This window comes from Ovis aries, chromosome 14 (genome assembly GCF_016772045.2).
Source record: "Ovis aries strain OAR_USU_Benz2616 breed Rambouillet chromosome 14, ARS-UI_Ramb_v3.0, whole genome shotgun sequence".
Lineage (NCBI taxonomy): Eukaryota > Metazoa > Chordata > Mammalia > Artiodactyla > Bovidae > Ovis > Ovis aries.
Genome location: NC_056067.1, coordinates 6,997,756 through 7,025,383, shown reverse-complemented (window position 1 = coordinate 7,025,383; position 27,628 = coordinate 6,997,756). Strand labels below are relative to the sequence as shown.

The 27,628-nt window shown below is 40.6% G+C and overlaps 1 protein-coding gene and 1 pseudogene across 1 annotated transcript in view; one reads left to right on the top strand and one right to left on the bottom strand.

The window, feature by feature from the left end:
- Positions 1–27,628, top strand: part of CDYL2 (chromodomain Y like 2) — a 166,834-nt gene that overhangs the window by 15,377 nt on the left and 123,829 nt on the right. The gene's annotated exons all lie outside the window — the stretch shown is intronic.
- Positions 17,024–17,493, bottom strand: LOC121816355 (EEF1A lysine methyltransferase 2-like; annotated as a pseudogene).

The window sequence follows — 27,628 nt, the reverse complement described above, 5'->3', positions numbered from 1 at the left end:
AGATCTAGTAAACAGAATGCCTGAAGAATTATGGATGAAAGTTCATAACATTGTACAGGAGGTGGTGACCAAAACCATCCCAAAGAGAAAGAAGTGCAAGAACGCAAAGTGGTTGTCTGAGGAGACTTTACACATAGCTGAGGAAAGAAGAGAAGTGAAAGGCCAGGGAGAAAGGGACAGATATATCCAACTGAATGCAGTTGGGTGTATAACCCAGACAATGGCAAGGAGAGGGAAGAATTTTCATTCTTAAATGAACAATGCAAAGAATTAGAGGGAAACAATAGAAGGGGAAAGACTAGCGATCTCTTCAAGAAAATGGGAGATCTCAAGGGAACATTTCATGCAAGGATGGGCATGATAAAAGACAGAAACTGTAAGGACCTAACAGAAGCAAAAGAGATTAAGAAGAGGTGGCAAGAATACACAGAAGAACTATGCAAAAAAGGTCTTAATGTTCCCAGTAACCGCAATGGTATTGCTCACTCACCTAGAGCCAGACATCCTGGAGTGTGAAGTCAGGTGGGACTTAGGAAGCATGATTACAAACAAAGCTAGTGGAGGGGACACAGTTCCAACTGAGCTATTTAAAATCCTAAAAGATGATGCTGTTAAAGAGCTGCACTCAATATGTCAGCAAATTTGGACAGTGGCCACAAGCCTGAAGGGCAACGCCAATGAATGTTCAGTCTACTGTATAATTGCACTCATTTAATATGCCAGCAAGGTTATGCTCACAATCCTTCAAGCTAGGCTTCAGTAGTACATGAACTGAGAACTTTCAGATGTATATCTCAATTTCAAAGAGGTAATGGAACCAGAGATCAAATTGGTAACATTCATTGCATCATGGAGAAAGCAAGGGAATTCCAGAAAAATATCCACTTCTGCTTCATTGACTATGTTAAAGCCTTTGATTGTGTGGGTCACAACAAAGTGGAAAATTTTTAAGAAACGGGAATACCAGACTACCTTACCTGTATGCAGGTCAAGAAGCAATAGTTAGAACTGGACATGGAACAACAGACTGGTTCCAAATTGGGGAAGGAGTACGTCAAGGCTGCATATTGTTACCCTGCTTTTTAAACTTATATGGAGAGTACATCATGCTAAATGCCAAGTTGGGTGAAGCACAAGCTGGAATCAAGATTGCCAAGAGAAATAGCATCAACCTCAGACACAGATGATACCTCTCTGATGGCAGAAAGTGAAGAGGAACTAAAGAGCCTCTTGATGAGGGTGAAAGAGGAGAGTGAAAAAACCGACTTGAAACTCAACACTGAAAAAACTAAGATCTTGGCATCTGGTCCCATCACTTCATGGCAAATAGAAAGGGAAAAAGTGGAAGCAGTGATGGATTTTATTTTCTTGGGCTCCAAAATCACTGTGGACAGTGATTGTAGCCATGAAATTAAACAAAACAAAACAAAACACTTGCTCCTTGGCAGGAAATGTATGATCAAACCTAGGCAGTGTATTAAAAAGCAGAGACATCACTTTGCTGACAAAGGGCCGAATAGCCAAAGCTATGGTTTTTCCAGTAGTCATATATGGATGTGAGAATTGGACCATGAAGAAGACTGAGTGCTGAAGAACTGAAGGCTTTGAATTGTAGCACTAGAGAAGAGTCTCAAGAGTCCCTTGGACAGCAGGAGTTCAAACCAGTCCATCCTAAAGGAAATCAGCCCTGAATATTCATTGGAAGGGCTGTTGCTGAAACTGAAGCTTCAGTACTTTGGCCGCCTGTAGTGAAGAGCTGACTCATTGGAAAAGATCCTGATTCTGGGAAAGATTGAGGGCAGGAGGAGAAGGGGGCAACAGAGGATGAGATGATTAGATAGCATCACCAACTTAATGGACATGAATTTGAGCAAACTCCAGGAGGTAGTGGAGGACAGAGGAGCCTGGCGTGCTGCAGTCCATGGGGTCGCAAAGAGTTGGACACGACTTAGCAACTGAGCAACAACAGCAATGGGATTCGTACTAGTATTATCCTCACTTTATGATTCAGAAACTGAGGCTCATCAGCTCCCAGGTGGTTAAACCCAAGATTCGCATGAGGTCATCTGAGGCACTCATCTCTTTGATAAGTGATGAGATGCCTGTAGTACTGCTTCTCGCCTCCCTCCTTTTGTTACTCAGTGGTATTCGGCTGCAGCGCTTTTATACAGAATCCCAGATGGGATAGGTCAGTGGATGTTTCACCAAAACCGAGAAGAGGAACAAGAAAACCCTTCTGCTTCTTCATGCTTATAGCATGAAAACGTGGTTGTATATGTTCAAGACGGGGATGACGCTGGCTAGCTCGTGTGTTGGTTTGTGAAGGAGTTCCTGAGAAGTGAGTTAATCGGGAAGGGAAATCTTCCTTTTGAGTTTGTCTGAGTAGAGGTTTTTCAACACTGTTCTAAAGTCCTGCTGCTTCAGAAATTGTGATGCCTCTGCCCACCTAGTAGTTTTGATGGAGGGGCTGTTTTCAGTGGCCTTCAGCTGGTTGGCCTCTACTCAGCTTTAGCATTGAGGAGAAGACTGGCTTTGAGGGCAGTTGGTAACATTTTTTGGTCGGTGTCCTTTCTTTCAGCATATTTATGAGCCTCAGTGCATTTTTCCATGTTCTTTTTTCTTTGTTGTTTCGGTTTTATTTCTCTTGGCATGGTGTTTGCACCCCGTCATGATTGGAATTGGCAGGATGCTATGTTTGAAATGCTTACTTTACTGCCATATTCTGTACTTAGAGTTTTGGCGCCTGGTGGACAGTGGCGCCTTGATTGTGTGGATTTGTGCTCCAGACAGGTAGCCTTCTCATAGGTGAGGCACATAATCCCAGATTCTAGCAGACAGTTCTGTACACTTGGCTCAGAAAAGAATTAACAGCATATGCTTTAAAAAACTGTTATTTTTTATTGACGTATAGTTGATTTATAATGTGTTAGTTTCAAGTATATGGTAAAGAGATTCATGTATATATAATTATATACATGTATGTATATATATAATTTTTCAGATTCTTTTTTCTTATATGTCATTACAAAATGTTGAGTATAGTTCTTTGTGCTATGCAGTAGGTCCCTGTTGGTTATCTATTTTATATAGAGTAGTTTGTATCTGTTAATCCCCAAATCCTTATTTATCCTGCCCTCCCCTTTCCCCTTTGGTAATCATACTTTGTTTTCCACATGTTTGTAATCTTAATTAAAATTAAGATAATGTGTACAAGTAAGTTGAAGCTTTATATCAGTCAGTTAAGTTCAGTTCAGTTGCTCAGTCGTGTCCGACTCTTTGCGACCCCATGAATTGCAGCACGCCAGGCCTCCCTGTCCATCACCCACTCCCGGAGTTCACCCAAACTGATGTCCATCGAGTCGGTGATGCCGTCCAGCCATCTCATCCTCAGTCGTCCCCTTCTTCTCCTGCCCCCAATCCCTCCCAGCATCAGAGTCTTTTCCAGTGAGTCAACTCTTTGCATGAGATGGCCAAAGTATTGGAGTTTCAGCTTCAGCATCAGTCCTTCCAGTGAACATCCAGGACTGATCTCCTTTAGGATGGACTGGTTGGATCTCCTTGCAGTCCAAGGGACTCTCAAGAGTCTTCTCCAACACCACAGTTCAAAAGCATCAATTCTTCGGCACTCAGCTTTCTTCACAGTCCAACTCTCACATCCATACATGACCACTGGAAAAACCATAGCCTGGACTATATGGACCTTTGTTGGGAAAGTAATGTCTCTGCTTTTGAATATACTATCTAGGTTGGTCATAGCTTTCCTTCCAAGGAGTAAACGTCTTTTAATTTCATGGCTGCAATCACCATCTGCAGTGATTTTGAAGCCCCCAAAACTAAAGTCTGACACTGTTTCCACTGTTTCCCCATCCATTGGCCATGAAGTGATGGGACCAGATGCCATGATCTTTGTTTTCCGAATGTTGAGCTTTAAGCCAACTTTTTCACTCTCCACTTGCACTTTCATCAAGAGGCTTTATAGTTCCTCTTCACTTTCTGCCATAAGGGTGGTGTCATCTGTATATCTGAGGTTATTGATATTTCTGCCAGCAATCTTGATTCCAGCTTGTGCTTCATCCAGCCCAGAGTTTCTCATGATATACTCTGCATATAAGTTAAATAAGCAGGGTGACAATATACAGCCTTGACGTACTCCTTTTCCTATTTGGAACCAGTCTGTTGTTCCATGTCTAGCTCTAGCTATTGCTTCTTGATCTGCATACAGATTTCTCAGGAGGCAGGTCAGGTGATCTGGTATTCCCATCTCTTGAAGAATTTTCCAGTTTGTTGTGATCCACACAGTCAAAGGCTTTGGCATAGTCAGTAAAGCTGAAGTAGATGTTTTTCTGGAACTCTCTAGCTTTTTCGATGATCCAGTGGATGTTGGCAATTTGATCTCTGGTTCCTCTGCCTTTTCTAAGACCAGCTTGAACATCTGGAATTTCACGGTTCACATATTGCTGAAGCCTGGCTTGGAGAATTTTGAGCATTACTTTACTAGCATGTGAGATGAGTGCAATTGTGTGGTAGTTTGAGCATTCTTTGGCATTGCCTTTCTTTGGGATTGGAATGAAAACTGACCTTCTCCAGTCCTGTAGCCACTGCTGAGTTTTCCAAATTAGCTGGCATATTGAGTGCAGCACTTTCACAGCATCATCTTTCAGGATTTGAAATAGCTCAACTGGAATCCCATCACCTCCACTAGCTTTGTTCGTAGTGATGCTTGCTAAGCCCCATTTGACTTCACATTCCAGGATGTCTGGCTCTAGGTGAGTGATCATATCATTGTGATTATCTGGGTCGTGAAGCTCTTTTTTGTACAGTTCTTCTGTGTATTCTTGCCACCTCTCCTTAATATCTTCTGCTTCTGTTAGGTCCAATCCATTTCTGTCCTTTATCGAGCCCATCTTTGCATGAAATGTTCCCTTGGTATCTCTAATTTTCTTGAAGAGATCTCTAGTCTTTCCCATTCTGTTGTTTTCCTCTATTTCTTTGCATTGATCACTGAGGAAGGCTTTCTCATCTCTTCTTGCTATACTTTGGAACTCTGCATTCAGATGCTTATATCTTTCCTTTTCTCCTTTGCTTTTCACGTCTCTTCTTTTCAGAGCTATTTGTAAGGCCTCCCCAGACAGCCATTTTGCTTTTTTGGATTTCTTTTCCATGGGGATGGTCTTGATCCCTGTCTCCTGTTCAGTGTCACGAACCTCCATCCATAGTTCTTCAGGCACTCTGTCTATCGGATCTAGGCCCTTAAATCTATTTCTCACTTCCACTGTATAATCATAAGGGATTTGATTTAGGTCATACCTAAATGGTCTAGAGGTTTTCCCTACTTTCTTCAATTTAAGTCTGAATTTGGCAATAAGGAGTTCATGATCTGAGCCACATCAGCTGACTGTGTAGAGCTTCTCCATCTTTGGCTGCAAAGAATATAATCAGTCTGATTTTGGTGTTGACCATCTGGTGATGTCCATGTGTAGAGTCTTCTCTTGTGTTGTTGGAAGAGGGTATTTGCTATGACCAGTGCGTTCTCTTGGCAAAACTCTATTAGCCTTTGCCCTGCTTCATTCCGTACTCCAAGGCCAAATTTGCCTGTTACTCCAGGGGTTTCTTGACTTCCTGCTTTTGCATTCCAGTCCCCTATAATGAAAAGGACATCTTTTTGGGGTGTTCGTTCTAAAAGATCTTGTAGGTCTTCATAGAACCGTTCAACTTCAGCTTCTTCAATGATACTGGTTGGGGCATAGGCTTGGATCACCATGATATTTAATGGTTTGCCTTGGAAACGAACAGAGATCATTCTGTCATTTTTGAGATTGCATCCAAGTACTGCATTTCGGACTCTTTTGTTGACCATGATGGCTACTGCATTTCTTCTAAGGGATTCCTGCCCACAGTAGTAGATATAATGGTCATCTGAGTTAAATTCACCCATTCCAGTCCATTTTAGTTCGCTGATTCCTAGAATGTCGAAGTTCACCCTTGCCATCTCTTGTTTGACCACTTCCAATTTGCCTTGATTCATGGACCTAACATTCCAGGTTCCTATGCAATATTACTCTTTACAGCATCGGACCTTGCTTCTATCACCAGTCACATCCACACCTGGGTATTGTTTTTGCTTTGGCTCCATCCCTTCATTCTTTCTGGAGTTATTTCTCCACTGATCTCCAGTAGCATATTGGGCACCTACCGACCTGGGGAGTTCATCTTTCAGTGTCCTATCTTTTATGCCTTTTCATGCTGTTCGTTGGGTTCTCCAGGCAAGAATACTGAAGTGGTTTGCCATTCCCTTCTCCAGTGGACCACATTCTGTCAGACCTCTCCACCATGACCCAGCCATCTTGGGTGGCCCCACATGGCATGGCTTAGTTTCATTGAGTTAGACAAGGCTGTGGTAACTGTGATCAGATTGGCTAGTTTTCTGTGAGTATGGTTTCAGTGTGTCTGCCCTCTGATGCCCTCTTGCAACACCTACCGTCTTACTTGGGCTTCTCTTCCCTTGGATGGGTGACTCTTTACGGCTCCTCCAGCAAAGTGCAGCCGCTGCTCCTTACCTTGTACGAGGTCGCCCCTCCTTCACCTTGAATGTGGAATAGCTCCTCTCTGGCCTCCTGCGCCCCCATAGCTGCTCCTTGGACGTGGGGTAGCTCCTCTCTGCCGCCCCCGTGACCTCGGATATGGGATAGTTCCTCTCGGCCACTCCCGTGCCATCGCCGCCTGGTGCTCTCGGTGGCCACCCCTGACCTTGGCGTGGGGTAGCTCCTCTCTGCCGCACTTCTGCGTGGTCTATTGAGCCACCGCGCTTCTGTATTAGATCAGTACTTGAATACAAAGAACCAGGAAGAGAGATGTAGTACAGGTTTTTCAGCATCTACGTGACAGGCTGTAAAGTGCTGACAGCCATTTACCCATGTACTTTTCTGTGATAAAACTCAGTTTGCGTAGATGGGAAAGCTGAGATATGAGATGAGACGTACACATGCACAAACACGTGATTTGTATCTTTCCCAGGAGTTTTGCATTGGGTTGTCCAGATGGCTTGACATTTCTGTTGATTTTAGCGAAGAGTCTTCGGGAATTCCTGGCAGTCCAGTGGTTAGGACTCCACGCTTCCACTGGAGGGAGCCCAGGTTCGATCCCTGGTTGGAGAAGTGAGGTCCCATGTACTCAGCAGTGCAGCCAAAAAAATAAAGCAAAGAGTCTTAGAGGTTGGGGTGTCTTAGATGTCATCTAATCTGATTCCTCAACCAGCATGTACACCGTTCATATGTGGTCAGCCCGTTCCTTCTAAGAATCTTTCCAAGGAAAGAGGGCACGCTGCCTTAAAGGACAGCCTCGTCCGTTTTGGCGTCGTGTGCTAACTGCTGGAAAATGCCTTGCTATAGTGAGCCAGTCTCCCTTCTTGTGCAACTCCTGCCTGTTGGTAAGAGCTGTGACTTCAGTGACCAGGAAGCTTTCAGTTTCATTTCCGAGGTAGCCCTAGTTCCTGGGATGCCCTCCTGGCATCCTAGTCCGAGCCATCCCTCGCTCCTTTCTGGAGGAAACAATAGCCTCTTGACTGGACTCCCAACGTTTCCCCTCTGCCGCTCTCTCTTCTCACTTTCTTCCCAGTGTCTTCAGTTGCTCTTGAACAAAAGTTTGAACTACTGCACGGGATCTGGACCTGCCTGCCTTTCCGGGCTCAGCTAAGATGACTCTCCCTTTTCTTCTCTGTGGACTACACTCACTGCCTCTTTATAGGCATCTGGCCGTCTTTTGCCTCAGGACCTTTGCTCATCCTGTTTCTTGCGCCTGGGAAACCCCTGATCCCGCCTGGTCTCCTTTTCGACCCCCTTGCAGCTCTAAAGTTGGTTTACAAGAACACCTTCTCTGACCCGCAGACCAGGGTAGACCTCCCTGTTATGTATTCTCTGAGCACCCTGTGGTTCTCTTCCACAGTGTTGCTCTTCATAATCAGTCTTTATTTTTGTGCTTATTTATGTAAGGACTATCTTCTTGGAGGCACGGTCACGTCTGGTTCAGGGATGTATCTCCAGCACCTAGAGCGTGAGGGGAGCTTGTGGAAGTCTCTCAAGTATTCCAGAAAGGTCTGGGCTACTGGAAGTTAGGGCCATTTTCTCCTCCAGAGTGAGCACCTCTATCTTTTCTTCCTGCTGTTTTTATTTTCTAAGATTATATTTTGTTGTTTTTGTTGTCAACCTGTTTTAAAGAAAAAACTTCAAAATAGCATAAATGAAAATACTAAGTCCCAGAACTTCTGTGCAGTGGGTGAACGGGTACTTAAAGGAACATTCATAATCTTAAAAACAAAAAAGAGTGAACTCAGCATTCATCTCAAAAAGTTAAAAAAAGACAGCAAAACGAATGAAAGGAAGTCATAAAGAATGGATAAGGGTAAAGACAAAAATTAATAAAGCAGAAAAGAGAAAAATAGTAGAGTAAGTGCATTGAAGGTTGTACTAGCTTTTTTTGGATGTAAAAGTTATATACATATATATATGTAGGTACACACACACACACATATATAACCAGTTTTTAATTGTGGTAAAATATGCACAGTTGACGCCTGAATGATGCTAGGGTTAGAGGCACAGACCCTCCACGCAACTGAAAATCCGTATGTAACTTAGAGCTGGCCCTCTGTCCCCATGGCTCCGCCCCCGCCGTGTGTGTAGTTGCCCATCTGCGGGTTCAACCAGCCTCAGATTGGGCAGCACTGTAGCATTTGCTGGGCTGCCCTGGTGGCTCAGATGGTGAAGCGTCTGCCTGCAGTGAGGGGACCTGGGTTCGATCTACTGAAGAAAGTCTGTGTATGAGTGGACGTGTGCAGTTCAAACCTGTGTTCGATAGTCGCCTGTGAACTTTGCCATTTTAGTGATTTTCAGTGTGTGTTGGCTTTAGCATTTTCACGCTGCCGTGCACCACTGTCTTATTCCAGAACATATGGACATTTTTTATTACCCAAAGAGGAAGCCCTTTACCCATTTAGTCGTCAAATGGCAACTTAATCATCTGTTGTCTTCATGGATTTGCCTATTTTGGATATTTCACATAAATGGAATTTTATAGTGCATGGCCTTTTCTCTCTGGAGTTTTTCTATTTCTTCCTGTAGTGTCTTCCAGATTCATTCCTTTTTTTTTTTAATGGCTGAATAATATTCTGCAGTATTTCATGTACACCACATGGTGTTTATTCATTCATCTGTTTGTGGACACTTCCTGTCTTTTGGCTGTTGTGAGTAATGCTGCTATGAGCTTGGCTTACAAGTACCTTGAGTTCTTTTCTCGGTCCTTCTGGGTGTATACTCAAGAGTGGAATTGCTGGGTTAGGCTGTAATTCTTTATTTAACCTCTTGAGAAACTGCCAAGCTATTGTCCACTACATATACACCACCTTATATCCTCATCAGCAGTGTATTGAGGGTCACAGTTTCTCTGCATCTTTACTTATCCTTGTTACTTTACTTAAAAAAAAAATGTAGCCATCTTTGTAGTTAAGAAATGTTATCTCATTGTGGTTTGGGTTTGTATTTCCTTAAATGACTAATGATGTTGAACATATTTTTGTGTGCTTAGTGGCGTTTATTTATCTTTTTTGGAGAGAGATCTGCTTAAGTCCTTTGCCCATTTTTGAATTGGGTTGTTTGTGTTTTTGTTGGTTGAGTTGTAGGAGCTCTTTTAAATTCTGATTATCAAAACCTTACCAGATATATAATTTGAAAATATTTTCTCGCTCTATCTTTCACTCTCCGTCAGTGTCCTTTGATGCACAAAAGTTATAATTTTAATGAAGTATCTATTTTGCCTTTGTTGCCTGTGGTTCCGGGCTCATGTTTGGGGCAGAGCTTCCAGTACTGTGTTGAAAAGGAGTGAAGAAAGTGGGCATTGTTGTCTTATTCCTAATCTTAGGAGACTCGGTTTCAATGTTTCACCTCTGAAATGATTTTGGCTGTGGATTTTTCATAAATACTCTTTACCATGTTGAGAAAATTTCCTGGTCCTGGTTTTCTGACATTTTCATTATGAAAGGGTGTGGAATATTGTCAGTGCCTTTTCTGTGTCAGTTGAGATGATCATGTCGTTTTTTCCATTCTGTTAATGTAGTACACTTATTGATTTTTATATGTCGAATCAGCCTTGCAGTACTGGCATAAATCCCACTGATCACAATGTGTTATCTTTTTAATAAGTTTCTGGATTTGGTTTGCTAGTATTTTTATACTCCACTTACAGTGACAAAATGTTGGCTATATTCCCTGTGCTGTGCAATATACCTTGTAGCTTATTTATTTTCTACCCAATAGTTTGTACCACTTAATCCCTACTGCTACCTTGCCCCCTGACTTTTCCTCACTGCCAATCACGAGTTTGCTCTATATATCTGTGGGTCTGTTTCTTATTCATTATAGCCACTAGTTTGTTTTATTTTTTAGATTTCACACATAAGTAATATCATACAGTATCTGTCTTTATCTGATTATTTCACTAAGGGTAATAGATTCCAAGTTCATCCATACTGTTGAAAATGGCAAAATAAAAATTTTAGTATTTTAAATAGTGATATAACTAAGCTTTCTTTAGAAATCTTTGTATATGTTGGTGATGTTTCCTGAAGATAAATTTCTAGATATGGAGGTTCAATGAATATACCTTTTATAAAGACTGTTACTAATGCTGTCAGATTGCTCTCCAGAAAGGATGTGCTTGCCATCCAGAAAAGATACTGCCAGCAGTAACTAGCCTGTTTATTTATTTCACTGGGCTCTCAGCACTACTTGTATAACTTAAAAAATGCAAGGTGTTTTTCGAGGTGTTTTCCATCTCTTATTGATATTATATATAAAGATTAAAAAAACTATTAATGACTTTAATCCTTGTCTAGATGAATCACAAGCTGGAATCAAGATTGCTAGGAGAAATATCAACAACCTCATATATGCAAATGATGCCACTCTAATGGCAGAAAGGAAAGAGTATATAAAGAGCCTCTTGATGAGGGTGAAAGAGGAGAGCGAAAAAGCTGGCTTGAAACTCAACATTAAAAAAATTAAGATCATGGCATCAGGTTCCATCACTTCATGGAAAATAGATGGGGGAAAAGTGGAAACAGTGACAGATTTTATTTTCTTGGGCTCCAAAATCACTGCAGATGGTGACTGCAGGAAATTAAAAGACACTTGCTCCTTGGAAGGAAAGCTATGACAAACGTAGACAGCACATTAAAAAGCAGAGCCATCACTTTGCTGACAAAGGTCCAAATAGTCAAGGCTATGGTTTTTCCAGTAGTCACGTATGGATGTGAGAGTTGGACCATAAAGAAGGCTGAGTGCCAAAGAATTGATGCTTTTGAACTGTGATGTTGGAGAAGACTCTTGAGAGTCCCTTGGACGGCGAGGAGATCAAACCAGTCCATCCTAAAGGAAATCAACCCTGAATATCACTGCAAGGACTGAGGCTGAAGCTGAAGCTCCAGTACTTTGGCCACCTGATGTGAAGAGCTGACTCATTGGAAAAGACCCTGATGCTGGGAAAGATTGAGAGAAGGAGAAGGGGGCAACAGAGGATGAGCTGGTTGGATGGCACCACTGACTCAGTGGACATGAATTTGAGTGAACCCCAGGAGATAGTGAAGGACAGGGAAGCCTGGAGTGCTGCAGTCCATGGGGTCCCAAAGAGTCGGTCATGACTTAGCAACTGAACAATGAACAACAACAACAGTCCTTGTCTAAGCACATACATTAACCAAAATATTTATTTTTCTGATTAGTTTTAAATTTCACCTGTTGTAATTTTTTTTTTATAAGGAGAGTAACTTTTATCCTAGATTACATATTTGTAATACTTTTGAACTGTGGTATCGGAGAATCTGACTCGAGAGTCCGTTGGACTACAAGGAGATACAACCAGTCCATCCTAAAGAAATCAGTCCTGAATATTCATTGGAAGAACTGATGCTGAAGCTGAAGACCCAATACTTTGGCCACTCGATGTGAAGAACTGACTGATCAGAAAGGACCCTGATGCTGGGAAGGATTAAAGACAAGAGGAGAAGGGGATGACAGAGGATGAGATGGTTGGGTGGCATCACCGACTTGTTGGACATGAGTCTGAGCAAGCTCCTGGAGTTGGTGATGGACAGGGAAGCCTGGCGTGCTGCAGTCCATGGGGTCGCAGAGTCGGACACGACTGAGCATCTGAACTGAACATATTTGTGATTCCTTCCCATCTCTCTATTCTTTCTGCTTCCCTCCTTTTCTTCCTACTTTCCTTCCTTGGAGTAGGGAGAAAGCCTTCCTTGTGCTGAAGTTTATAACCACTGATCTTTGGTCTCTTCTGTTCCTTTTATGGCAAAACTTACACATATTTCCATGCACATTTACTACAGCTATGGTTTGTGTTACTGTGTAGTGTGAAGTAGGGGTAGGGTCCCTGGCACTGTTAACCTATGGTTTTAACACTATTTACTGAATAATTCATCATTTTCCCTCTGATTCGAAATGTCAGATTTATCACTGGTGAAATTATTACATATAGGGATATGAGTTCGTTTACAAGCATTCTACTCTCTTCTTCAGTTTCCGTTATTGTTCAGTTCAGTTCAGTTCAGTTGCTCGGTCGTGTCTGACTGTTTGTGACCCCATGAACCGCAGCACACCAGGCCTCCCTGTCCGTCACCAACTCCCAGAGTTTACTCAAACTTATGTCCATTGAGTCGGTGATGCCATCCAACCCTCTCATCCTCTGTCGTCCCCTTCTCCTCCTGCCCTCAATCTTTCCCAGCATCAGGGTCTTTTCAAATGAGTCAGCTCTTTGCGTCAGGTGGCCGAAGTATTGGAGTTTCAGCTTCAGCCTCAGTCCTTCCAATGAACATTCAGGACTGATCTCCTTTAGGATGGAATGGTTGGATCTTCTTGCAGTTCAGTGGACTCTAGGGAGTGTCCATAGCTCATTGTTAGTTATTGTACTTTTAGAAAACATATTATTGTTTGATAACTTGAGTCCACCTTCCTGATTCTTTTCTCAAAATGTTTTTGATTATTTCTATTGATGAAGTTCCAAAATAAAATCCATAAGAGACTCTTCTTTTAATTGCACTCAATTTACAAATCACTTTGTGGAAAGTTGGCATCTTTGTGATTTTGAGTCTTCTCATTCAAGAACATATTTCTCTACATTTATTAAAACTTCCTTTCATGTGTGTTAGTAAAGTTGTCTAGCTTTCTTGATACAGATTCTGAGTTTGTTACTGGGCAGTTTAAATTTTTGTTTCTTTTGTAAATAGGGTTTTATTTACAATTTATTACTGGTTATATATTAGAAGAATAATTTTTGATATTTGTTTTTAATGCTTCACCTTCTGAATTCTTATCAAATATATTTTGTTCAGTTCTTTTTGGAATTTTAGGTGGTCACATCATCCTCAAATTGTATTATCTTGCCTGTCCTTTCTCTTAGTTATACACATATATTTTTCTACTCTTATTTTATTTGCCATGATTTTTAAAAGCACTCACTAACAGCATGACAGCCAGGAGTCATGTCTTGCCCTGTCTTGCTTCTGATTTCATCATTAATTAAGGCAGGGGCTATTGGTCCCTGTTAATTAGAGTTCCTGTATCTATAGTCTTCCTTTTGGTTTTAATAAGGAATGCTGTTGTATTTTATTAGGCGCTTCTTTGATAGTTCCTGAGATGATCATATAATCTTCCTCCTTATTATAAACTTGGGTATAATTTAGTAACTGATTTCTTAAGACTAACTTGTCATATTGTGAAATAAGCACACTTGGTAATGATGAATTTTTTATTTTAATATTTTGCTAGGTTCAGCCAACTGCTCTGTGTGTTTAGAATTTTTGTATTGATATTCATGAATATTGTTGGTCTTTGGTTTTCTTCTGTGTGTACTAATTTAGTACAATTTTTAATCTCAGAATAGTGTTGGTTTCATGAAAGCAACTGATTAACCTTTTATTTTTCCCCCTGTTTTTAGGGAAAGTTTGTGCAATATGTCATTTAAGCTTTCTCTTGAATATCTTTTGAAAGAAATAAGTTGGTTGTGATATTTTCTGCATCTAGAATATTTTTTTAGATACTTTTGATAGCATTTCTAATGGCTGTTGATTTTTTCATGTTTCATCTTCTGAAGTAATTTTTTGTAATTTATATGTAGTAAGAACAACATTCCTAGTATCCCTGTTTTAAAATTTGTTTGAAGAGGTGCAAAGTTTCCTCCTGTGTTTTCAGAATATCTCTTTTCTGTATTTGATGATGCTCTTGTATACTCCTCTTTTACCTGTTTTTCAGGTTGCCAGCAGTTTGTCTCTTATATTGATTTTTTTTCATAAAATCAGCTCTTGGCTTTATTTTCCCATTTCACTGTTTTCTTCTCCGTATTAATAAGTTCCTGATTTATCATGAAGAAATGAATATTTCTTCATTGATGTACTTTTTACTTCATCTATTTACTATTTAACTTTAAATTATAAAATATGAAATGCAAAAATGTACATGTAATAGTAATAGTAATAAGTGCAGTCACCACATAATTTAAACAATAGAACATGTTTTTAGCTCTCTTGAGCCCCTGTCTCAGTCTAAGCCCAGCCATCCCTCTTTCTGAGAGGTTACTGTTATGAATTTCTGGTTAATCATTTCCTTCACTTTCTGTGTAATTTCACTTATGGGTCCCTAAAGTTCATGTTGCTTGACTTTTCCTGGTTTTGAAATTTAAAGAAATGAATTGAATTGAATTGTATGAATTGAATTGTATGAATTGAATGAATGAATTGTATGAATTCTTCTTCAATCTTGTTTTTTGCTCAGTGTTATGCTTTTGAGATTTATCCATGTTAATGTATACTGGAATATACTATTTTTACTGGAGTATACTATTTCTTTATAAGAGTATAATATTTACACGTATAAATATACAAAATGTTGAAATATACAGTATATAATTACAAATAATAGGATATACAAATTATGGGATTTATTCATCTGTTCTATTGTGGGTAGACACTTGGAATTATTTAAGTTGCTTATTGTATTTTCATGCTTTGCTATTACAAACAGTGCAGCTATGAATATTTTTTGTACCTACCTACTGGTACATCCATGCCAAAGACTATCCATGTTAAATACTTAGATATGAAATTCCTGTGTTGTTGTGTTCTCGTATATTCAGCTTCACTAGATCATACCAATTTTCTCAAATTATTTCCAAAATATTTATCTCTTTAGGCTTAATTTACTCTTAATTTTCCAGTTACTTGAGCTGAATACTTATTTCACATTTGATATTTGAAAATAAAAAGGAAAAGATTTATAGTTATTAATTTGTTTCAGAGCATGGTTTATCTACAGTTTTATTATGGAGCCTTCTAATTTAAATAAAAAATTTTATTTTAAAATAATTAAGTTAATATTATTTTTATTCTTTTTTTAATTGTTTCTGGCTTTAAGTCTTTATGCATTGTGGCCAGAGATCAAAGTGTATATTTAACTCTTTTTTGCAGTGTTACTGAATTTTTTGTGATTTAATGCATGATCAGTATTTTATTATTTGAAGACTGAATTGTCTCTAGAGAGCACAGAATGTAGTATCTATATTATGAGTAAATATATATTGACAATTAGGATATATACCTATTAAATAAAGCTGACTAATTATATCAAGTAAATTCCTTAGATCCTTACTATTTTTTCATAAAGTGAGAGCTAGTTTGAAGTCTCAGGGTCTTCTTGTAGATGTAGTGGATAGATTTCCATGTCAATGTGTATAGGTAAATTTATTATGAATATTAGTGTATTTGAAATTATTTATGAAATCATATATTTTCTGTTTATAATGCTTCCTTTTGATCAACTGATACATTTACCTGATGTTTAATTATATGCATAAGGTATATAAATCATCATTTCTCAGGTATGAAATCATTTATTTTTAAATCCTCATTTATAAATCCTCATACTTACTATGTTTTGTGACAGTCTAATCAAACATTAAGAAAGTCTTCTGGCTTATTATTCTGACCCTGGAATAACTTGGTCAAATCTTCATAAATAGCTATATTCAATTCACCTATACCAAGGCCCAAAACTGAAGAATACATCCTTTCTATAAATTCATTTACTGCTTTAAAGTTTTAACTGTTCAACAGTTACAGGATTTTTTTTTTAAATCAGAAAGAAAAATGTTTGCATCTCAAATACAAAAGAAAATTTTAAATCGTTCTTGATTGATCTCTAAAGCCCAACTACTTACATGCTCATGATTTTCTTTTCTGTTTTGTTTTTACCAACTTGTTATATCTATTCATGGTGCCTGCAGCCATGAAATTAAAAGACGCTTACTCCTTGGAAGGAAAGTTATGACCAACCTAGACAGCATATTCAAAAGCAGAGACATTACTTTGCCAGCAAAGGTCCGTCTAGTGAAGGCTATGGTTTTTCCTGTGGTCATGTATGGATGTGAGAGTTGGACTGTGAAGAAAGCTGAGCGCCGAAGAATTGATGCTTTTGAACTATGGTGTTGGAGAAGACTCTTGAGAGTCCCTTGGATTGCAAGGAGATCCAACGATTCTGTCCTAAAGGAGATCAACCCTGGGATTTCTTTGGAGGGAATGATGCTGAAGCTGAAACTCCAGTACTTTGGCCACCTCATGCGAAGAGTTGACTCATTGGAAAAGATTCTGATGCTGGGAGGGATTGGGGGCAGGAGGAGAAGGGGACGACAGAGGATGAGATGACTGGATGGCATCACCGACTCCATGGATATGAGTCTGAGTGAACTCCGGGAGATGGTGATGGAGAGGGAGGCCTGGCGTGCCGCGATTCATGGGGTCGCAAAGAGTCGGACACGACTGAGCGACTGAACTGAGCTGAACTGAACTATATGCGTTCAACACGTGCATCTTGTGTACTTGCTAAATGTTTGTTTGCGCTTGCATTTTCTGTGTCAGGTTTACTTTGAGGCAGAGCTTCTTAAAAAGCTAACTGCATCTGTCCAGTGAAAAGTCTCATGTCTTTTGGAAAACCAGTGCTGCTACCCTGTCTCCAGATCTACCTCCAAAGCTGAACTGGGGTGTTGGCAGCTCTTGGAAAAGTTCAAATCCTGCACTGAAGTCATTCATTCTTCTTTGGTCCAATCACATAGGGTTATTAGAAAAAAGCCTTTCACTTTCAACACCCTGAAGAGAGATTTCACATATTGCTTCCTCTTCCCAATTGCATTGTCAGGATTAAAGCTTATGGGATCAGAAGTTCCTTTACCGATACAACTATAAAATCCAGACAACTTTGTGGAAGGATTCAAGAAGTATTCTCCCTTCAACTTAATGTTAGATAAACCTTGTTTCTCTGTAATGCTTCCAGAAAGCTGTACTGCAAAAGGAGAGTAATCAATTCCAACAATATCAGAGAAACCAAATTTTGCCAAGTTCAACCAGGAAAACACCGTTTGCAGCTCCAATATCAAGCACTGAAGCATCCAGTGGAATCTTGTGTTTCTGCATCCACCTCTCCATGCTCGCCTCTCCAAACCAGATTTCTCCTGCATCTCCATATTCTTGGAAAGTTTGCAGTTCTCTGTCACAGACATCTCTTAGCATCTCAGGGTTCTGGAGTTCCCAGCGCAGACAGGGCGAAGCCACACCCTCCGGGACTGCCCCCTGGAACCACGCCTCAGCGCCATCCGGCACCATCTTCTTCATCTGCTCCCGTTTATCGTGTGTTCTTGTTTTCCTTTTCTTGGGATTGATTGTTTTATTTTGTGACTTTCTTTTCCCCTGGAAGTTATATATATGCTGCTGCTTCTTTTTTTTTTTTTCTGTAGTGGGTTGTCCTTAACTTTTTAATAGACATATTTGAAACTATTCTTTCTGCTAATGCCTTGAGTTAAGCGATTGTTAGAGCATCTCTCTTGAACATGGGAAACAACTTAGCTGCTCTTTCTTTTCTCTCTCCTGGCCACCTCTCCGGTTTTTTAATTTAATTATTTAAATTTTATATACAGACTTTTGTTACTGTTGTGTTTATACTAAACCTACTTTGTTAGGCCTTGAATTTTAACATTTCTTTCCCAAAGTGTAATGAATTGTCAACAGTTATTTAGATTTAAATGTAAATTTACTTACGCCGTAATTTGTTGCACTTTTATATATTCCACAATTTTCTTGGACTGTGTTCTGTGATGCTGGAGTGTATCCTCAAGTAGCTCATTCAGATAAGGACCATACTTAGAAAACTGATTCCTTGAAATGTTATAATTTTCTAATTTATTGAAGTATTTTTTTTCTACTGAAATCTTTCTTTTTTTGATCAGTTGACACAGTTTTATAAATTTCTTTACAAATTTCTTAATGTTAACCCTCCGTGTTTTGGAATAAGTCCTTCTTGCTGATGATTATATTTTTTTCTGAGAAATTCAGCCAGCTGCTGTGTTTCTTCTTCCTATTGTGGCCCCTGCCTATCTAACAACTGACTCTTACCTTAATTTTTTTTGTGCTTTGTCCATTCTGGCCTTCCTACTGACTTTATACCATGTTTCATTTTATGAACTATTCAAAATATTCTTCTGTTTTTTGCTTGGAATGCTGTCCTGCTCTCAATTCATTTTCATTTTTTTTTTTTTCAGTGTTTCTTTCTATAAAAAGTCTTCCTTGACATCTAATACAGTGTAAGATTCCTGGTTTTATTTTAGGTTTGTTGTTTAGTTGCTAAGTTGTGTCCGACTCTGTGACCCCATGGACTATAGCCTGCCATGCTCTTCTGTGGAATTTCCCAGGCAAGAATACTGAAATAGGTTGCCATTTCCTTCTCCAGAGTGCCTTTCTGCCTCGGGGATCAAACTCATGTCTCTTGCATTGGGAGGCAGATTCTTTACTACTGAGCCACCTGGGAAACCTTTATATACTATTATTTTAATTTTTTCATTAGAATTTCAGGGTTCCAGTACGAATTCCCAGTAGGTCCAACCTTTGTGATCCTCTCAGCTGACTGCTCTGGGTCAGGACATACCCTCCCCCGGCTCTAATTGTCGATTAATTCCTTGACTTTCCGTTACTCCCCGTTTTTTGTCTGGGTAGTTGGTCAATACCTTTGCAGTTCTCCTGTTCCTCTGTTTTCTCTTTGTCAAAAAGGAAACAAAATTTCTAGCGGTATCTAGTGTGTGTAAAGTTTTTGTTGGAATAATTAAGGAATTTATATTTGTTTTTATAGGTTTTAAAATATTGTGTCCTGTTTAAGGAAAGATTAATAGCCTTTATGTAGTTAATTGTTAAAAATTAGAGATCAAATCTACATTTTACTTTTATCTGTTATACTTTATCATGAATTATCTGATGGCACATCTGCCTCATTTATAAATGTATCATTTTGATACACTTTTTGGTCAGTGGTATACTTTTTGTTTTGGCTCAGGAAGAACATATGTGTGGGTGGTATACTTTCTGGTCTCTTGTATATCTGAACATGGAAAATGTTTGTTTTTTTTTTAAATTCTTTCTGCATGAAAGATAGCTTGACTGGTTGTGAAGATTTTATTGCACACTGTTGTTTTGAAAATCATGGTGTGGAGGAGAAGTCTGATGCTAAGATGATTAAAAACTTACTAACTTTTGTTTCTGATTCTTATAAGATTTGTTCTTTATCTTTTACATTAATACATTTCAGAAGTAAATATACATCTAGTGTTCCGTTTTCATTAATATAGGTTGGTGCCAAGTCTTTTGATCAGTAGTGGAAGCCTTCAAAGTTATGTTATTAGTTACTAGTTTCTTCCTTAAATTACATTGGTGAGTATATTGTCCGTTTTTGGGTATACACTCAATATTTCTGTCATTTTTCTCATCATTTGTTCTTCCTAATTTTCAGAGAACTTTTAAGCTAAACTTCTAATTCACCTATTGTTTTCTGCTAGCCATTGTTAACTCCATTTGTTTTGCGAGATAGTTTCCTTATTTTTATAAACCCTGGTTCTTTATTATATAAACAAGATAGACACACTTTAAAAAATACTTTTGCAATTGTTTTATTCTTAAACCCTCTTTCCTTTTCATGGAATAGGTTGCCATTTCCTCCTCCAAGGATGTAGACGTGACACCCACTGCCCATTCCACGCCCCCCTCCCCTACGCTCAGCACATGGCCAGCTTCTCCCAGGCCAGGGACTGCCTCAGGATGGAAGCAGCTGGGCATGGGTCTTGCCCCTGAATCTCCTTTCCACTTGTTGTTTTATTTTGTTGGGAGAAGTCACCAGAGTTCTGTCCCAATCAGAGTTGGTCCCCAGAGTGTCCCTCAAGCAAGGTGGGTGCTAAGGCCACCCCCATTCCTGGCATGGTGTTTATTCTCTCAGCGGTGCCTTCTGCTACCCCCACTGTCCCGACCCCCATGTGTGCCTTCTACCCAAAAGCATCTGGCACCTACCCTAGCCTCTTCCCTCTGAATCCAGGGCTGGCTTCTCGTTGCCTCACTTCCCAAAGTGAGTTTAGAGAATTGAAGTCAGCATAGAATGCTGATCCCACTTCTTTATTTTGTTTCCAGGGGAATCAAAATGTCCTTGTGACTATGACAGAATTATCTCTGCTTCATTGTACATTTAAATGGAAACATACTCTTCCATTATAAAGGTAGACAGCATGCTTTGTTTTATTTTCATTTTTCTATTTCTGAGAGGAAAGAACAATAACAGTAGTTTGTGCTCAGTTCTCTGTTACCAGACTGAATGAATCTGCCCTTTTGCTCCCCCTTCTCCAATGAGATAAAAACCAGAATTATAAGAAATCATTTATGCAAAATTGATTTAGTTTTTATTGGCATATAATCAGCATGGAATTAATTTGGACACATTATATGAGGATCTAAATGCATCCTATTTCATGTTTATAACAAGTTGACATAACCCCATTTATTTACTAAACTTCTTTGCCCACTGATGGAGATGACTCCTACACTAGGTGTCAGAGCCCGTTTATGCTACCACATGCAAAAGAATGAAACTGGACCACATCTCACCCCACACACAAGAGTTAACTGACAGTAGATTAAAGGCTTGAAGGTAAGACCAGAAACCATAAAACTTCCAGATGAAAGCGTAGGTGTAACTTCGTCGACATTGCTCTTGGCATTGGTTTTTCTCTTGTTCTGTGGATCTGACTCCAAAGGTAAAGAAAGCAAAAATAAACACAAGGTACTATATCAGACTAAAAAGCTTTTGCACAGTGAATGGAAAACCATCAACAAAATGAAACAGCCTATGATTGGGAAAAAGTGTTTGCACATCATATATCTGATGTGTGTATGTGAGCACTCAGTCCTGTCTGACTCTGCGGCCCCATGGACTGTAGTCCCCCCAGGTTCCGCTGTCCGTGGGATTCTCCAGGCAAGAATACTGGAGTGGGTTGCCATTTCCCCCTCCAGGGGATCTTCCTGACCCAGGGATCGAACCCACGTCTCCTGTATCTTCTCCACTGCAGGTGGATTCTTCACTACTGAGCCATCAGGGAAGCCCCATAAGTTTGATAGGGGGCTAATATCTAAAATATAAAAATAACTCATACAATTCAATAACAAAAAACCACAATTTGATTGAAAAATGGACAGGGGATCTGAAAAGATTTTCCCAAAGAAGATATACTGATGGCCAACAGGCACGTAAAAAAGTGCTCAGGACCTCTAAATATCAGGGAAATGCAAATCAAAAAGAATGCATATTATCTATCAAAAAGACAAAAGATAGCAAGTGTTGGAGAGGCTGTGGAGAAAAGAGAAGTCTCATACACTGTTGGTGGGAATGTGAATTAGTGTAGTTACTATGGAAAGCATTATGAAGTTTCTTCAAAACAATTAAAAATAGAACTACTATGTGATCTAGGTATCCAGGTTCTGGGTATTTACTGCAAGAAAATGAAAACATTAATTCAGACAGACATATGCACCTCCATGATTGTTGCAACATTCTTTACAGGAAACAAAATATAGAAACAACCTGAATGTCCACTGATGGATGAATGGATAAAGAGCATGTGATCTGTGTGTGTGTGTGTGTGTGTGTGTGTGTGTGTGTGTGTAATGGAATATTATTCAGCCTTCAAAATGAATAAAATCCTGCCATTTGCAATAATGTGGATGGCCCTAGAGGATATTATGCTAACTGAAATAAGTCAGAGAACAAAGATAAATACCATATGATTCTACATATATGTGAGATCTAAAAAATTAGATAAAAAAATAAAAACCAAACTCATATATAACAGAGAGAGATTGGTAAATATCAGAGGGAAAGGGGGTTGGTGGGTAAGAAAGGTGAACAAGGGGTTGGTTGTATGATGGTGGTTAATAACTAGACTTAATTTGATGATCACTTTTTAGTGTGTTCAAATACCGAATTATACTGTTGTACACCTGAAACTAATGTTATATTTAGTTGAGCTAATTTTACTTTAAAAAAGGAGACCATTTTTGCTGGTACCTCCCCATAGTACGTAAGTGTACACTGCTGCTGCTGCTGCTGCTAAGTCGCTTCAGTCGTGCCCGGCTCTGTGCGACCCCATAGACGGCAGCCCACCAGGCTCCCCCATCCCTGGGATTCTCCAGGCAAGAACACTGGAGTGGGTTGCCATTTCCTTTTCCAATGCATAAAAGTGAAAAGTGAAAGTGAGGTCGCTCAGTTGTGTCCGACTCTTTGCGACCCCATGGACTGCAGCCTCCCAGGCTCCTCCATCCATGGGGTTTTCCAGGCAAGAGTACTGGAGTGGGGTGCCATTGAAGTTTTTAATCTCTATATTCTTTTCCATATATCTGTCTGTTCTTATTCCAGTAACATACCCTTTTATTCATTATAAATATTTCAGTATCGACAATGCTGGTCTGTTTTAATTACTCATAGTAAAAGATTTTATTTCCTTTTCTCCCATTGGGATAGGGATTGGGATTGCATCAGTCTTAAGTTTGGGGAGATTTTGGTCCTTGAATCTCTTTGGTCTTCCTCTCTGGAATAAAGCTCTTAGCCCCATTGTTGCAAATCTCTCTTCAAGTCTCTCAGAACAGTTTCGCAATTGTCTCTATATATGCATTGTGCTCAGTCCACTCAGCTGTGTCCGCCTCTGCGACTGTACGGACTGCAGCCCATCAGGCTCCTCTGTCCATGAAATTTTCCAGGCAAGAATGCTGGAGCAAGTTACCATTTCCTTTTCCAGGGGATCTTCTCCACCCAGGGATTGAACCTGCCTCTCCTGGGTCCCCTGCATTGGCAGGCAGGTTGTTTACCACTGAGCCACCTGGGAAGTCCTGCCTTTATACAGGTCGTGTGCATTTCTTACGGCTGTTTTTAAGTATTTTATAGCTTTTGAGGCCACCATGTATAAAATGTTTAAAATCACATTTTACACTATTAACGGTTATTGCTGGGATATAAAAAAGTGATTTTTACTTATTCATCTTATGCCTAGCCACTTTATTAAATGCTTGTCTTTCACATGACTCTTTTAAGCATGTTAAATCATTCCATATTTAAAAAGATATTTTTTTGTCTTGTTCTTTTCAATATTTATAGTGCTCATTGTGTTTTACATCTCTGATTTCCCCACTGCTTTTCCTGGGTACCCTATTTCATTTTCAATGCATCTCGTATTTTATACCTCCTCCTCTATTTTGTCTTTCCTCCTGGTTCTTAACAGCCTTTGACATACTATATATTTCCTTTAAAGAAAAACAACTTATTCATGATTTCCCTGTAGGATATACGCTCCCTAAGGATAGGGATTTTTATTCATCTTTACCACTGTATCTGTAGGAAGGGCACATGACTCCACAAATATTTGTTGTATGGATGAAGTTTCATTATTTTGGAACTCCAGATTGTAGCTAATTTGAGTTCAGAGATGTGAAACTTTTGAAGTGTCTTGGCTTCCCTTCTCTCTTTTACCTTTTCTTTGTTGGAGATGATGGAAACAAATTAGTTTTTGAATAGCTACAGTTGATTCTCATGATTGGTCACAATTGTTAGTCACAAGTTATGTTCTTTCTAAAGTCCCTGTGAACACAGGATTTGCCAGTATCCTTGGGCCCTCCATATCCATGGGTTCTGCATCCACAGATTCCAACTGTGAATGGAAAATATTGGTGGGGGTTGGGGGGGCAGGGGAAATTCCAGCAAGTTTCAGAAAGCAAAACTTGAGTTTGCCAGGTACCAGCAACTATTCATATAGGATTTACATCATATTTACAACTCTTTGCATTGCACTTACATTGTATTAGGTTTTAGAGGTAACCTAGAGATGACAAGGTACATAGGAGGATGTGCCTAGGTCACATGCAAATACTATGCCATTTTATATAAGGGAAACTTGAGCATCAGCAGATGTTATCCTCAGGGGTCATGGAACCCACTCCGCTCTGCAACCCAGGATATCAGGGGAGGTCTGTACTGAACCATTACCTTAGGGGAAACGTAGGGTTCAGCTTGTGAGGCTCTTGTCACATTTTTGTCAACTGATCAGCACATAACCTCGTTTTATGTGTTCTTCTGTTCAAAGGCACCTTATTTAATACATATTATTGATGCATTAATGTTGAACTGCACAGCTAGCAGCACTATAAACTCACTCTGGAAGGAAGCTCATGTAACATATGTATTTTCTGCACAAGGCCCTGCACAACCTTCTCAGTGTAGGGCCGCCAGGCAGCCTTCCAGCACTAAGCTTGGGGCTATTTTAAATAGCAAAATCACCAACAGAAAGCACGAAAATGCAAAAGTGTGGCACTAAATAGACCTGGAAAGGCACACTTGTTTGCACCATGGGAGCTGAAACAGAAAAGGCGAGTGTCCTCTTGTTCAGTCTCAGCTGGGGTCATACCAGTCAGATGACTCAGTGGACCCTGCTCCGTGCATGTTTGTGAATGGCCACAGAGTCTCTTGAAGATGGACTTCGGGGGTTGGAAATAAATTTTAGTGAGTAGAATTCGCAAATATGGGGTCAGTGAACAATGAGGATCCAGTGTAGTTTCATGTGGTGTGGCTTTAGCATCTTTTCTAAATGGTGGAACATCCCTCCTGAGTCGGGTTTCGGTCTGAATGAGGTGACCGTGGCCAGCAGTTCTGCAGTCATGAGCTCTGGGTCTTAGCATCACCCAGCATCTTGGACCGTAGCCACCTTCTACTCCTTCCGCCTTCGCTTCATGTCCCCGTGATGTCCAGGCTCTCCCTGAGGTCACATTTTTCCTTAGGTACTAAATTGTTTCTCTTTTCTGGGATCCTCTGCCCCTGCATACTCAGAATTTCACTCTGGGGACTCTTTTGAAGTTTATTTGAGCAGCCCTTCTTAGCATCCCTGGACCACAGATGTAGCCTTTGAAACTCAAAACGTTTTAAATCTACTTTCCTGAAGTTCTGAAATGGAGGCACACACCTACATAACCTGGAGGGGGGGGGGTGCTATAAACTCAGGTCCCCCCAGCCTTGCCCCAGACCCCCTGTGAGTCAGCAGTGGCAAAAGGTAGATGTTCCACAGGTGAGTCAGATTTGTGCAGGTGAGGAGCTCTGGTGAAGAAGACAACAACTAGGAATGATAACCGTCAAAACCACAACCATAAGCGCTGGGCTCCTTAATAAACTCTTTGTATTTTAATCTTACACCTCTTTGACATAGATGTATACTATGAAGAGGAGTTCCCTGGTGGCTCAGTGGTAAAGAATCTGCCTGTCAAGGCAGGAGTTGCAGGTTCAATTCCTGGGTCAGGAAGATCCCCTGGTGTAAGAAAGGACCACGCACTCTGTATTCTCTCTCTCTCTCTCTTTTCCCGCTTTTAATTTTGTACTGGGGTATAGCCAGTTAACACACAATGTTGTGATAGTTTCCGGTGAACAGCGAAGGGACTCAGCCATACATATGCATGTATCTATTCTCCCCTCCCATCCAAGCTGTCACAAAACATTCAGCAGCTCACTGCAGTATTCTTAACTGGGAAATCCCATAGACGGAGGAGCCTGACTCTTGGCAGCTCCATGGACTGCAGCACACCAGGCTGCACTGTCCTTTACCATCTCCTGGAGTTTGCTCAAAGTCCTCTCAGTTGAGTTGCTGATGCCATCCAACCATCTTATCCTCTGTCACCCTCTTCTCCAGAACATATTCTGTGCTGTGCTGTGCTTAGTTGCTCAGCCTTGTCCAACTCTTTGCGACCCCATGAACTGTAGCCTGCCAGGCTCCTTGGTCCATGGGGATTCTCCAGGCAAGAATACTGGAGTGGGTTGCCATGCCCTCCTCCAGGGCATCTTCCCAACCCAGGGATTGAACCCAGGTCTCCCGCTTTGCAAGCAGATTCTTTACCAGCTGAGCTACCAGGGAAGCCCAGAACATACATGTGATAAACCTCAAATATGAATGAGAAGACAGATGTTCACAGTGGTCAAGTGACTTCTCCAAAGTCTTAGCTCCTTGGCAAAGAATTGGAACTCAATAGAATCCCTGGGACACGGGAGCCTGGTAGGCTGCTGTCTATGGGTTGCACAGAGTCGGACACGACTGAAGCGACTTAGCAGCAGCAGCAGCAGCAGCAGCTACCTAATCAGGAGTGGTTCCACCTGGCTTTTGTGCAGGAATTGGCTGGAGGGGCTTGTTAAAGCAGATTACCAGCCCCACGCTCTGAATTCCTAATTCTGTAGATTTGGAGTGGGGCCTGGAGGGCCTGCATTTCTAACAAGCTCCATTGTGATGCTGATATCAATGATATCCTTCTTTTGTTGTTGTTGTTCAGTTGCTCAGTTGTGTTCCACTCTTTGCCACCCCATGGACTGCAGCTTGCCTGGCTTCCCTGTCCTTTACCATCTCCTGGTGACCCCATGGACTACAGAGTCCATGCGATTCTCCAGGCCAGAATACTGAAGCGGGTAGCCTTTCCCTTCTCCAGGGGATCTTCCCAACCCAGGGATCGAACCCAGGTCTCCCGTATTGCAGGTGGATTCTTTACTGTCTGAAGCACCAGGACAGCCCAAGAATACTGGAGTGGGTAGCCTATCCCTTCTCCAGCGGATCTTCCCAACCCAGGAATAGAAGCGAGGTCTCCTGCATTGCAGGCAGATTCTTTACCAACTGAGCTATCAGAGACACCATCATCACCCGGAGCTTGCTCAAACTCATGTCCATTGAGTCAGTAATGCTGTCCAACCATCTCATCCTCTGTTGTCCCCTTCTCCTCCTGCCTTCAATCTTTCCCAGCGCCGGGGTCTTTTCTGATGAGTTGGCTCTTCGCATCAGGTGGCCAAAGTATTGGAGCTTTAGCTTCAGGATCAGTCCTTCCAATAAATATTTGGGACTGATTTCCTTTAGGATGGACTGATTGGATCTCCTTGCAGTCCAAGAGACTCTCAAGAATCTTCTCCAACACCACAGTTCAAAAGCATCAATTCTTCGTTGCTCAGCCTTCTTTATGGTCCAACTCTCACATCCATACACAAGTACTGGAAAAACTGTAGCTTTGACTAGATGGACCTTTGTTGGCAAAGCAATGTCTCTGCTTTTTAATATGCTGTCTAGGTTTGTCATAGCTTTTTTTGCAAGGAGCAAGCACCTTTTAATTTCATGGCTTCAGTCACTATCTGCAATGATTTTGGAGCCCAAGAAAATA